The sequence below is a fragment of the Rhinopithecus bieti genome, unplaced genomic scaffold (genome assembly GCF_001698545.2).
Source record: "Rhinopithecus bieti isolate Rb0 unplaced genomic scaffold, ASM169854v2 scaffold_12070, whole genome shotgun sequence".
NCBI classification, from domain to species: domain Eukaryota; kingdom Metazoa; phylum Chordata; class Mammalia; order Primates; family Cercopithecidae; genus Rhinopithecus; species Rhinopithecus bieti.
In genome coordinates, this window is record NW_016807449.1 from 416436 (window position 1) to 429517 (window position 13082).

Below are 13082 nucleotides of genomic sequence, written 5' to 3' on the forward strand. Positions count from 1 at the left end.
TCAGTGCTCAATCAGGGACAGCTATTGTTGGACAACCTGGCTGGCAGAGATCTCAGCTTCTGTCCAAGCTGCTGCCTCTCAGATGGAGCTCTCAGTCTGCTGGGCACTATCGCATGTGTCCTGTCCCAGCCCAGGGCACCATCCCCTCTACACTGACCAGGCCTCAGTGCCCTGTGCCCCAGGGTGGATGGTCAGGAGTGCTTGTGGGTTGGCAGTGGCCAAGGGATGGGGAGGATGGGATGGATGGGCATGATATAGAGAGTGAGCAGTTGTACATGGGTGACCAAGGGAAGGACAGAGTCAGGGGTGAGTTAGCAAGTGGGGAAGATGGTGCCCAACCAAGACTGGGGAGCCACGAAGAGGCCAGTTGGGACGGAAAGATGCCAGACACAGTTTGTGGTGCTCATGAGAAGATACCTATGCGTGGGAACACGCATAGGAGAGGCAGGTAATAAACCTGGAGAGCCAGACCTCGAGACTGGAGGTCAAGCTTGAGGAGCCAGAGGCAGAGCATGCAACTGGAGCCGCTGAGTCACCCAGGGGAGTGTTTTGAGTAGTAACTGTATGGCAAGCATGGTGCTTAAATCCTCCCAGCAACCCTGTGAAGTAAACCAGGAGGTATTTCTGGACTGCTCAGTTACCAGCCCTCAGTTACTGAGTGGAAGAGTCAGGATTTGAGCTTGCGTGGTCTCTGCTTCTGAAGCTTCTGTTGAGAACTATCACGTGCCTGCATTGCTGCCCTCTCTGGGCACCTGTCTTAGGGAATTGTCAGACATTTCCACCAATCTAAACGACAGCTCTGTGAAGGAGGCAATAATATTCCTGTTTTCAGATGAGAACATTGAGGCTCAGAGACTTGCCCTAAATAACACACACGGTGGATGTAAAATCAGGATTTGAATTGAGTCTGTGATTCTGAAGCCCGAGCTATTGTCATGAGCACATGCTGTCTTTGTGGCCAGGTTGGATAGTGAAGGAGGCGAGGACCCCTGGAAACCTGAGGCAGAGGAGTTCTGTGACCTGATGCTCAGATGAAGCAGAGGGAAGGGGAGTAGGAGCGAGAGAGGGAGAGTGCCCAGAGGGACAGAATTCATCACACTCGCCAAGGGAGGGAGGCTGGTGAGTTGCCTAAGATTTGGTCTCTAGAATTCTGACTCCATGCTTCCTCAGCTATCTGACCCTGTTGTATTATCTCAGCCTCAGTTTCTTCATCTATAAATAGGCATAATAATACTGACTGCTGAGTGTTGTGTTGAGGATGAAATGAGAGACTGCATGTCTGGCCAGGGTCTAATATGTAGTGAGCCATCCACAACAGAAAGCACTTGTCAAGTGCCAGGCTAGGCTGCCCTCTCCAGAGAGCCTCTCCTTCAGTCAGGGTGGGCACAAGTGCATGTTTGAAGGGTTAATTTGGCATTTTCAAGTCATTCTACCCATAGCGAGAAAGGACAAGCTTTTTCCATTTCTGGAGAGACTATAGGAGATGACAGCCCTTGGTCTGGCTTCTATTCCAACTGCTGCTTATTGATGAAGTGAAAATAGGAAGCGACCACCTCTCAGTTCTCCTGCTGTGCAGGCAACACTGGCCTGTCTCAGCCTGCAGACACCTTCTAGGTGTGTGTATTTTATATTGTGTGAGTCACAGAACAACAGGAGTCTGGCTTGGGGGTGGAAGTGCAGAGGAAGACGGTGGAAGGCTGTGTCCTTTCCACAACTTCTTCAGAAAATACAAAAGAGTGGCTGGGCTGTGGCCACTCAGTGCTGCAGGTAGCACAGAACCACAGGCAGTCTCACACTGCAACCTCGCACTGAAGCAGTGCTTGTGGGGTCTCCGAGGCCACCTAATTCAGAGGCTCCCAGCAGTTTCCAGTCCAGGGCCTCAGTTCACCCATACAGTGACTTCAGTGGGCTCACCCCCATGGTTCTACTTTTCAGACCCTTTGAGCGATGTTGTCATTTGATTGGTTCCCATAGCATTCGAACCTCTTTTTGGGTTTGTGCGGTCCTACACTTTCTGAGTTCTAACTGGAAGTAAGTGCCAGCCTCCCTCACAGGGGCATTGCTACTGAGGCTCTGCCAATCAGCCCACCTGTGCCAGACTTCTGGAGCCAGCTGTGCAACACAGCCTGGGGGAGCTCCCTATCTAGGGCAGCAGCCCCCAGATACTAGTATTTTAGTACCAAAGTTGAGTTTTCCAGATCACATCTGGAAACAGCATAAAAAATTATTCTACTGCTGGAGTGATGAGAATTAGGCAAAAGGATTCCCACTGTATAGACTGGGAAACCAGTAAGAGAACAAGGACAAGGGAGTCACTGACAGGGTCACAATTGGCATGCAGGCCTTTTGTTTTATAGTCTTGCCACTAGATTCTTAAGGTCCATTCATAGTTTTCAGGACACTTTCTGAAGAGGGTTCTAAAGCTATTACTTTGGGCCTCCTTAGAGTGCAAACAGATGAGCTGAAGGCCCTGACTGAGTTAAAGCAGGCGTCTACAAGCCCCACCCAGGAGGAGTGCAGGGGAGCTAAGAACAGTGAGCACTTCTTGGGCACTTGAACTGTGCTAAAATTCTTTGTATATGTCAATTATGATCCACTTAACTCTCTGAAATGCCTACTGTTACTGTCTTCTTATAGATAAGGAACTCAGGCACAGAGAAACTAAGTAACCTTCTGAAAGTCACAAAGCTGGAGCCAGAATTCAAACTTAGACTGCAAGTTTGTGGCTCAGTCGTCTTTACCCTCCTGCTACTTGAGGCACTGGGGAAGGGCATGGAGTAGGGAAGGACAAACGGTTTATCTGGAACTCACACTGCATGCAGGTGGCCAGCCATGTGGGAAGGAGGGAAAATCCCCATCTGAGCCACAGATCCAAACCAGAAGAAACTGAATTAGATGCTCTGAGGGATAAGGCCTGTCTTAGAGACATCCTCGAATCTAGGAGAGTGGGTGGCAGATGGGCAGCCGTGGAGCCCAGCCCTGACCAGCTGCTGTTTGCAGGGGAGAGCTGCCCGTGTACCCCTGTGGTGAGTGCGTGGTGACAGTGGGATTAAGTGTACCCAGCAACTGTAGGGACCATTGGTGGAGACGCACGGTGGGCCCTTCTGCCTGGCCTTTCCTGCAACTCTGAGTCCTGGATGCTTAGGGCTTTCTAATCTCCATCCCCATGGCAGTGGGATGAGACACAACCATTACTAAGGCCTTGGAATCTCCCACCTCTCAATGGCCAGGCGGTTCACCCAGCAAGTGTCTCCTAATCTGAAGAGCTGGGAGAGCAAAAGATTTTATGAATTATTAGAGAACCCCCTTTAACCTCCCTTCTAGAAAGGAAGATGTAAACCAGGACAATGGGCCTGTAGTTGGTACCTGAAGTGAGTGATCTCTCTCCTCCCCTCCTCTCAATTCTCCTTCTTCCATGTTTTCTACATCCCCCATGATTTGAGTTTGCTGATTTCATTTGTTACGTCTGCCTTCTGTTTCCTGCCTCATTTCACAAAGGATTAGACGCCCCTCTCAACAATACATTCAAAATAATAAAGTAAATATTTGAATAATTTGGAGTCAGAGGAATATATAATAAACCCCTGAGGTGGACGGAGTGCCAGGATTTCTTAGTGACCCCTTTTCAGAATACTGCTTCTGGAGCCATTCTAGTATGTCTCAGAATGACATGTGGGGACACATTTTCTTTTCTTTTATATTATATAAGCAGTTTATTCAATGCATATTTATTAAGCACCTATTTTTTGAAAAGAAAAAATATCCCTCCTTTTCTTAATTCTTTTGTCACATTTTGGAGATACCACTATAGTCCATTCAGGATCAGACCCTGGTTAATGTTTTGGGTTCTAGATAACACTGTAGAATCCACCCCATATATCATTTTAGTCATTCATCTTGTTTTTAATTCAGAGTTCACTTACCGTTTTGGGATGTTTCTCCAGAAACATTCTAGAAAACCATCTTAAAAATTACATTTTGTAATGCACGCCAGTGTTCCCATGCCGTTTTCTGCAACATGGCTGAATCTGGAGCTGGGCGTTTGCTCCTCTGCATTGTGGGGTGGGTCAGGACAGCTCTGGGCAACTGACGTGGTTAAAGGTGAGGCCCTCACTTCAGCCACCGCCATAGACTCTCCTCTTCAGTGAGGCCCTCAACACACATTTAGCACCTACCCAGCACTTTCCTAGGCCCCAGCTACAACAAAACCACAAATCCTGCCTTCATAGAGTTACATTCTAGCCAAAGACAAAGAACATAAGAAAACTAATAAATGAGTGACATGATCTGACTTGTGCTTTAAAAATAACACTGTGAGGTAGGTAGATCACTTGAGTCAGGAGTTTGATACCAGCCTGGCCAACATGGTGAAACCTCATCTCTACTAAAAATACAAAAAAGCCTAGCCAGGCGTGGTGGCATGCACCTGTAATCCCAGCTATTCGAGAGTTTGAGGCATGAGAATGTCTTGAACCTGGGAGGCAGAGGTTGCAGTGAGCCGAGATCACGCCACTGCACTCCAGCCTGGGTGACAGAGGGAGACTCTGTCTCAAAAAAAAAAAAAAAAAAAAAAAAAAAAAAAAAAAAAAAAAAAAATTACTCTGGATGTTGGGGGCAAAATGGGGCTGTGCTTGGAGGACAAGGTGGTTAGGAGGCCAAGGCAAAGGGCCAGGCAAGAGTAGGGTGATGGCAGGAGAAATGGTGAGAAGCGGTCAGATTGGGTTATATTTTGGAGGTTGGACCAACTGGACCAGTCAATGAGCTCAGCACAGGGATAAGGAAAAGGAGTCAATGACTGCAAAGTCTGTTGGCCTGAACTGAGTGAGTGGTTACCTTAGGTAGGACTGGGTCAGAGGAAGGATTTTCTGGGGCTGGGATGAAAACCAAGAGTTGCAGTTTTGCCATGTGGGTTGAGCTGTTTATTAGACATTCAATAAGAAGATCTATGTATTTCTAGTGATCAGTGACCACTTTGCTAAACCTGGGCTGGGTGTGTCAGAGGAGAGAGGGTGGACCCACAGGAACAGGCTGCCAACCCCACAGCCTATGACCAGAGCAACCTGGAAGACCCCCACCCATGGCAACTTGCTCTAGTTTTATAAATTCACTCATTCATTTGACACATTCAACACATATATTGAGTGCCATGCTGGATATTTTCAATGTGCCCTGCAAAGGCACAAGTTTATGGCATAATCTAAATGAATGGACAACGTATTCTTTTCTGTTGCCATATTTAGTGCCCTAACTTTTGAAAAAACACAAAAGCTGGCTGAGTGAATGGAGCAGTTTATAAAATATAGTTAATAAGGCCCATGAGGCCTGGCTCCCATTGCTAGGCCGGTGGGAGGACATGTGAACTTGGAGCCCTTTTATTCTGTGCCTCTGTCCCTCAGTCCACTCTCTCCAGGCCACCATCTCCTCACTGCTGTCCACTCTCCATTCTCCAAGTGTTGCCATGCTTCTGATCACAGCCCTGCTCGGGACTCTTAGGCACGCCCCAGCCTCCTCTGCAGGCCCTTCACTGCCTGGCCTCAGCCCTGTTTCCAGTCCTTCCCCTCAGCCTGCACCTGCACTGACTCCACCCCATCCTGCCCGGATCACTCAGGAGGGCTGTTTCCTGGATCCTGGAACACAGCCAGTGCATTTCTTTGCCTTCTCCCCATCACTCACGCCGTGCCTTCTGCCCACTTGTTGCCACAGAAGGCCTAGCCCAGCAGCTGCCACCCTCAGAGGACTTCCTTTCCTGCCTGGTCCCTGTCCATCTCTGCCCCCAGCACAATGCTGTGCTCCTGGGTGCTCCTGAGGTGCTGGTCTTTCAAGGAATCACAAGCCCACCCAGGAAGCACTGCTGCCCTCTGCCTGGGAGGCTGGACTTCTCCTTCAGTCTCAAGGTGCAGAGAAGGCAGGTGGCCCGTGTTCTTACTGCCCAGCCAGCTCTGTGTACAGTTAGGAGCCAACTGACTGTGCACTCCTGGAGGCTGAGACAGGGTCGACAGTCTAAAGCTGTGCTTTTCAGCACATCCAGGGTAGGGTTACTGCAAAGGCCTTTCCTGGAACTTGCTAGAGGTGCAGACTTACAGGCCCCAGCCAGGGCCCACTGAATCCACAGCTGCATTTTCACAAGGGTCCCTAGGAATTCATGTGAACAGCCGAGGATGAGAAGGGCTGGTAAGAGAAGGGCTACTCATCTCCAGACAGGGCTTAATAAAGGACAGCAAAATGAATCCAACGGTGGCCACCCATTCCAGGCCAAGTAAGAGATTAGAAATTGGAAAAGGTGTATTGCGCCAGTCAGGCTCTCAGTTGCAGGAAACAGAAACCACCCTGGCTATTTCAGGCGGAAAAGGATTTGTTACTGGATATTAGGTGTTTACATATCCTCGGAAGGGTCCAGAGTGTCCCTGCAGATGCCCTAGGTTGCTGCTACCTTGGTCCCCATCAGGGAGACAGGGCTTTGGGAGCGATTATGGGGGCGGGTGACCTTCAGCTCCTTGACCCCAATGGAGAGGTTGTCATGGCCACTGTCACAGCCACCTCTCAACACCCATAAAGTTGGTATGGAAAAATCCACCATCTCCCCAACCAAAGCGTGGGGAGTAAGCAAATGCTTTACTAAAAAGTAGAAAAAACCCCAACCAACCAAGGGCAGGGGGTGGGGGTGGGGCATGAGGATGGTCTCTGCCGCTCTTCTTCCAATTCTTGTGCAGGCACAACTAGTGAGACACCATATACAGTCATAGCTGCTTTCCCCTGCTTGGAAGTCAAGTGATGGGCAGCTGGCTTGTAGAGTGTGGAGCCTATCACAAGTGCAGGATGGTCTCATGATCTGGCTGGAGGCTTGCTGAGCTGCAGAAAACCTGTGAGCCTACTTCATGCCACTGTATTTTTTTTTTCTTTTTTGAGACGGAGTCTTGCTTTGTCGCCCAGGCTGGAGTGCAGTGGCACCATCTCGGCTCACTGCCAGCTCCGCCTCCTGGGTTCACACCATTCTCCTGCCTCAGCCTCTGAGTAGCTGGGACTACAGGCATGCACCGCCACGCCCGGCTAATTTTTTTTTTTTTTTTGTATTTTTAGTAGAGATGGGGTTTCACTGTGTTAGCCAGGATGGTCTCGATCTCCTGACCTCGTGATCCGCCTGCCTCGGCCTCCCAAAGTGCTGGGATTACAGGCGTGAGCCACCGCACCCGGCCTTGACCACTTTAAAGCAGACTTTAACAAGAGAGTTCTTGGGAGCAGAATGCTAATGGTGACTCATGTGACTTGGTTGGAGCATCACCGTGCAGGTAGATAATGGAGCATGCTTCTTCTAGGAGAAGCCTGGAAGTGGAAGGCTGGAGGAGCAGCCTGTATGGTAGGGCAAAGAGAGAGGGGCAATGGCTGGGTAAGTTCTGCTGCTAGCAACTGGTGGCCCCGAGGCTCCTGCAGCTCAGTGGGTACTGTGAAGGGAGCTGGGCTTGAGCCAACATTGCTGGTACCCCTCTCACCTAATGGGGCTTGGGGTCCCCCCAGTAGGAGGCTGGATGGGGTGGGCCACAGGGCAGGAGCTGAGACAGGTGAGGAGAGGCAGTGCAGAGTGCTCAGGCTTGTCAGGGAAGGGGTTGTGTTTGGGTTCTCCAAGGAGCCGACCTGGAGACAGCTCTGTGTTGGAGATTAGGGGAGTACCCCAGGATCAATGCCTGTGGGAAGAGGAGGAGGAAGCAGGATCAGGTGGAGGAAGAAGGTGAGTTGTGCTGCAGGCCCCTGGGGGTTCAGTTGGAGCCGAAAGTGTCTGTCAGAGATGTCCCCTGTTGTTGGACATGCCATTGGAAGGGTGTGGCCTGGGCTGTCCCTGGTGCTGACAGTGCTCCTGGTAGCTGGGTGATAGGTGCTTCCATGAGGAGGTCTGAGGCAGTACAACTCCATATCCCCCTCAGAAGGGCCTGGGACAGAGATCTCTGCATGGATGGATGGGTGGGGCAAGTCTCCAAAGAGCTCACTCTAGGGCCCTTGAAAGAATCCCCCTGGAGTAAAGGAGGTGTGACTGCCAGGGTTGGCCAAGAGAGCACCACATATAGCACCTGCTGAGCAAAACAATGTGAGTTCTCCCCAGTTGCATCTTCTGTGATCCCAGACCTGGAAGAGCCTGAAGATGAGGAAGGGAAGCTGCACGTGGGTGGTGAGATTGAGGTTTTATTATAGACCTGACTGGACTTTTAGGTCCCTGAAGAAGAGTCATAAATATCAAATGGGATTTATTCTTGGAATTAAAAGTAACCAGGTCAGGCGCAGTCGTGGCTCACCCCTGTAATCCCAGCACTTTGGGAGGCCAAGGCAGGTGGATCACTTGAGTTCAGGAGTTCGAGACCAGCCTGGCCAACATGGAAAAACCCTGTGCCTACTGAAAGAAGAAAAAGTACCAGAAAGCCATGGAGTCTCCCCGAGATGGAGCTTCAGGAGTCTAGAAAGGGTGATGTGAGGAAGCTGATTGGAGGCAGTGATGGGAGAAAAATAAAGGGTTATCTTGTCGGTACTCCAAGTTCAGCCTGCTACTGAGTCTGTACTCACTGAGGGGTTGGGATAGGGTGGTTATGTCCTTGGGTGGCAGGGAGCAGAGGAGGTGGGGGATGCTGCACTTTTGGCTTGTCGCATCCTGGGAGGCTTTGGAGTCCACGTGTGACCCAGTTTTTTGCCTCTGTCTGAGCGAAGTGAGCTCTGATTAGAGAGGGTGTAAGAGCTCTAAATGACTGCAAAGTTCTTTTCAATCAGACAGAAAATAGGTGAGAAATGCATTTCCGTTAATGCCCCAATTATCCCAATCCCAACAGTACAAAAAATGTGCTTTTGCCTGCTCCCAGGGACAAGACCACCAGGATCCCCTGTGTGTCCTTTCCCAGAGGCAGCCCAGCTGGCACAGCTGAGGGGGCTGGAGAGGGGTCCTTGCAGTGCACTGAGGCTTCCCCCACTTCTTTCAGAGGGCCCAGGATCAGGCCCAGGTGAGTCCCATCCCTGAGAGAGGGCCCACACAGGCTCTGCTGTTGGCACCCCTGCAGCCACTTCCGTGCTTCTCACCCCTCCTCCACCCGGAAATGGCACCTTTGCCTCTGCCATGGTTTGGATGTTCCTCCAAAACTCATGTTGAGATTGAATTGCCATTGTGACAGTATTAAGGGGTGGGGCCATTAAGAGGTGATTAGGTCATGGAGTAGATTGTTAGAAAATCCAACTTGGCCCTTGCATTCTTTCTCTTTCTTTTTCTTGTGCTCTCTCTCTTTCTCTCACATGCCCTTTCTCTTTCTCTCTCATGCTGTCTCTCTCTCTCTCTGTCTCTCTCATATCCCCTTTCTTGCCCTTCTGCCTTCCTCCATGGGATGACGCAGCACAAAGGCCCTTATCAGATTTGGTCCCTCAAACTTGAATTCACAGCCTTTAGAACTGTAAGAAATAAGTTACCCAGTCTGTGGTATTCCATTACAGCAGCACAAAAGGGACTAAGACAGCCTCCTAAACCTCCCTAGAATCTGCCCTGCCTGCAATCCTGCTTGCGGCTGTTTTCTGCCAGACTCATCTCTCACCTGGATCCCAGCCATGACCTCCTGTGGGTCTCCCTGACTCCAGGTGCCTTTAGTTCCTCCATCCAGTGACCCAGACCCCAGCCTGCTCTTTCTAAAACACACTCTGACCATGGCACAGCCCTGTTAAAACCTTTCAGGGGTTCCCACTGCTTACAGCCTGCAGAGGGCCCTCCTGGTGCCCCAGTAGTGTAGGGCCCTTCTGATGTTACGAGGCCACCAGATGCCTGGTTGTCTCTCCCTCTGTCATACCACCTGCAGTCCACCCCAGCCTTGCCCATTTTCCTCTTCTATATCCACCGCCCCCAACTTCTCTCCATCCCCACTGACTTCTCCAGCATTCTCTCCTTCCTCTATTAGATTCCTGTGGCTGCTGTGATAAATGACCACAGGCTGGGTGCCTAAAACCACAGACATTTGTTCTGTCACAGTTCTGGAGGCCAGAAGTCCCAAATCAGTATCATTGGGCCAAAATCAAGTTGGCAGCAGGGCTGTGCTTCCTTCAGAGGCTCTAGGGAATGAAACCATCTGTACAGGGTTGACAAGAATTGCCCGCCCAGTTCTGGACAGAAATATAGTTAGAATTAAGCATTTATCAGGATGCACTTTGGCCCTCTTCCTTGTTGCTAAAAGTCATGTAGCACTGGTTACTGACCACTTGCATCCCCATTGTTTCTACAGATAGGATTTCTGACATTAGGATCCTGAGACTATTTAACAATTGATTGCATCCATGTTGTTCCTATAGACAGGATCTCTGACATTAGAATCATAGAGTTTTTGTGTAAGGATGGCTTAAGATATTTTCCAGGCCATGAATTCCAGGAACCAGTTTGAAGACCCCCACACAGAAATGGGATCGGCATGAGAATTCAGCTGTTTCATCTCCTTGTCCCATGACTTCACCCTGCACTCTTCTACCCATCAATGATCTCCACACTTCGGCCCACTCCAAGACTCTTAAAAACCCTTGCCCCAAACTCCTTGGGTAGATGGATTTAAGGTTTCCTCTTATCTTCTCATTCAGTGACCCTACGATTAAACTCCTTTCTCTACTGCAACCTGGTGTCTTGGCATATTGACTTGCTGTGCACATTGGGCAACGAACCATCACAGTTTCAGGAAGAATCTGTTCTTGCCCCTTCCAGCTTCTGGTGGATGCTGGCAGTTCTTGGCCTATGGCTGAATCTCTCCAGTCTCTGCCTCTGTGGTCACATGGCCTTTCTTCTGTCTGTGTAGTCAAATCTTCTGGCTCCATTTTACAAGGATACCTGGACCCACCAGATCATCCAGGATAATCTCCCCATCTCAAGAGCCCTCATATTTCTTTTTCTTTTTCTTTTTTTTTAAGAGATGGGGGTCATGCTATGTTGCCCAGGCTGTACTCGAACTTCTGGGCTCAAGTGATTCTCCTGTGTTGGCCTCCTGAGCAGCTGGGACTACAGGCATGCACCACTGTGCCTGGCTTTCAAGATCTTTAATTTAAGGCTGGGCCTGGTGGCTCATACCTGTAATCCCAGTACTTTGGGAGGTCGAGGAAGGAGGATCGCTTGCACTCTACCCTTTGTTCATGCCATCTTCTTTGCTGCAAACTCCCCCATCACCCCTCATCACCCATAGTTGCCTCCTAACTCTTACTCTGATTTTGAGCTTGTGTCACCTCCTCTAGGAAGTGTTCCTTGATTCATCTTCTCATCACCACCATCACACACACACACTCTAGGGCGCGCGCTCTCTCTGTCTCTCTCTCACTCACTCACAGGTGTCCCTGTTCTGTGGTAGCACCAGGTGGTGTCACAATGGACTTTTTCTGAATTTGTCTCCCCAGCTAGCCTCCTAGGCTGCTCAGGCCAGTTACCAGGGCTTAGACATCCTGAATCTGAGTGTTGATAGATGCTTGAGGAAGGAGGGAGGGAAGAAAGACTCGAGGGATAGACTTTCCAATCATTTGGCGTTTTCATTTCATTTCATTTTTGGCTGCAATTTTTTTTTTTTTAAACAATTGGGCTTTATCTACAGTTGGATGAATTTAAGGAAGTAGGAAGATGGGTGATTGGCTCCCACAGCTTTTCTGATTAAAATTACAGGAAAAATATTTGAAAATAATTAATAATTATAACAGCAGCAACAAGATGGGCATACATCTGCATTCACCGCTGTGCTCCCCACCAGGGCCCCACAGAATCAGCCAAGGCCCTGTGAGGATGGAAGCTGCCACCTTAGCAGTGTGAGGATCGGGAGGGCAGGGCAGGAAAGGCAGGGCCAGCCTGGATGACACTCGCTGTGCCCGAGCAGAGTACACAGTCGCCTTACAAATCCCCTTGCCAGTCCTGTGGAGGTGGGAATAGCTGAGGCTCAGAGAGATGCAGCCATTTCTCTAAGGTCACACAGTAGAGCTGAGATTCAAAGCTGAAATCTCAAAGTAGAGCTGAGATTTGTGACTCCAAAGCCTAAGCTCTTCTCAGCCCAGCAGGCTACAAGGAATGGGCAACTGAGTAGGGCGGCAGGTGGGGGCCATGGGCAGGGAGCAGGCCTGGCCTAGAGTCCAGGGGAGAACTAATTGGATTTCCAGGGGCATAGAATCTGGCTTGTGTAGCATCCCTGAGGCTCTCCCTCAGAGCAGCTTAGTGAGTCAGGATCCAGGCTTTCTTTCCAGCCACGAAGGAGGCGTGGTAGGCTCCCTTAGATGGCCACGAAAGGAGGGCTGTAGATGCTCCTTAGATGCTGGAGCTGCGTCCCACTCAACCCCCTCATGGTCCTGAGGGAGAAACTGAGGTCTGGTGTTGGGGAGGGAGTGTGGCCTGACAGCCTGCATGCTGAGTCTGTTCTCAAGCTGGGTCTAGACAACAGGTGTCCTCCCAGCCAGGGCCCCCTGTGACACCACGCTGCCCCTCAGTTGACATTTCTTTTTAGTTCAAGGGGATTACGCAAATCCTAGGCGGTTAAGCTGCCACAGGGCACTATGGAAACAGATCGCTGTGCTCTCTCTGCCTCCTCCTCCCAGCCAAGCAATAATGACACTGAGGCTGACTTTTCTGGCAAGACTTGTTATGCTAATTTGGGAACATGTGCATAGTTTGATTTGAACCTGGGTGGGCAGTGGGGAGAAGCCAGATTAATTACGAGAACAAATTTAAGAGCCAAATCAGATGTCTTCCCCCAAATACTGGACCAACAATGGAGATGGGGAGTGTTACAGGGTCCATGTGTGTCCAAATATATACTAAAAAAAGTATGTGCACATTTCAGCAGATAGTTTATGTAATGCCTGACTGCAGCATCTATACATTTTTTGAAAACAGTTCTTTATTTTATTTTAATTGGTTCATTAATTAATCTGAATAACATCAATATGGCAGCTACTTCTAAAGATGAAGAAGGTAAAGAGTTGAGTCTGCTTTCCACCTGCTACTCTGTCACCCACTTTCCCTCCTTGGAGCTGAGCATACTGCCAGTTTGGGGTATGTCTTTCCAGATACTCAATGCATACACAAACATGTATGTACACATCTTTTCTCCTTTTCTACAAAA